Source organism: Galeopterus variegatus, unplaced genomic scaffold (genome assembly GCF_000696425.1).
Source record: "Galeopterus variegatus unplaced genomic scaffold, G_variegatus-3.0.2 Scaffold6080, whole genome shotgun sequence".
Lineage (NCBI taxonomy): Eukaryota > Metazoa > Chordata > Mammalia > Dermoptera > Cynocephalidae > Galeopterus > Galeopterus variegatus.
The window spans coordinates 15,068-16,284 of NW_007732191.1; positions in this window are offsets into that span (position 1 = coordinate 15,068).

A 1,217-nucleotide genomic window follows, 5' to 3' on the forward strand; every position below is an offset into this window, starting at 1 on the left:
TTTGCCCAGGATTGCTTTGGCTGTGTGTGTCTTTTGTTATTCCATATAAATGTCTGGATAGTTTTTTCCATTTCTGAGAAAAATGTCATTGGAATTTTGATGGAGATTGCATTGAATCTGTAGATCACTTTGGGTAATATGGACATTTTCACAATGTTAATTCTTCCAATCCAAGAGCATGGGATATCTTCCCATCTTCTTGTGTCCTCTTTAAGTTCTCTCAACAGTGGTTTGTAGTTCTCTTTATAGAGATTTTTCACATCCTAAGCTCAGATTTTTAATGATTGATCTTATAGGTACTTCTGGCCCTCCAGAGACCCAGTGCACTTGGGTTATGTAGAAACTCTGATCTGGGCCTGGGTCTTTTCATCAAACTGTACCCCATGAAATTCTATATTCCTGACCAGTCTCCTCTGAGTGTTCCTTCACTGACTGGGGTGCTGGTCAGCTGTCCTTGCCATGCCCTAGTGTTCCCCTGGTGGACCCATCTCCACCACTGCCCATGCTGCAAACACTTCCTACGGGACAGTCTGTACACTGGTCCTTTGTGATGACTCAACAGCCTCTGAGTGGCTCCTTTTTTTCAGTTGTTGTGGCTCCTTGCTCCTATGTGGATCCATGGGAAACCTATTAGTGGTCTTGCTGGCCTAGGGGCCACCAAGGCCCTCTTCTCCCCTACCTCCTCCAAGCAACTCCATCTGAAGGGCACAGCTGCAGCCTTTGCTAGCTCCTGCTCCGTGTGCTCAGCAGTTCCAGCCTGGATGTGGCCAGGGCTTGAAATGGTCAGAGTGTTTTTTTCTTTCTCTCATCGTGGTTCTCCCACCTTCATGTACTCGGTAGGTCTCTCCTCCTCTTCCCCTGAGCTCTAGCAGTGCCAGCTTGGCTGTTGTTGCTTTTTTTGTAGTTGTAAATTAGTTGATTTGTGGGAGAGAGTGACACTGGGGACCATCTATTCCACCATCTTGACTGGACAATTTATATTAAATTTTAACTAATCAAGAATTCATGTTGTAAATACCATGGTAATCATGGAAAAATAGTAACAAAAATATGTTACTAAACAAGCTAATGCAGGAAAATGTGGGATAATAAAAAATTAGAAGAGGGCCGGCCCGGTGGCGCACTGCTACAGTGCGCCGCTTGGGAGCGCGGCGGCGTGCTCCCACCGAGGGTTCGGATCCCACATACAGACCGGTTCCTGCTCACTGGCTGAGCGA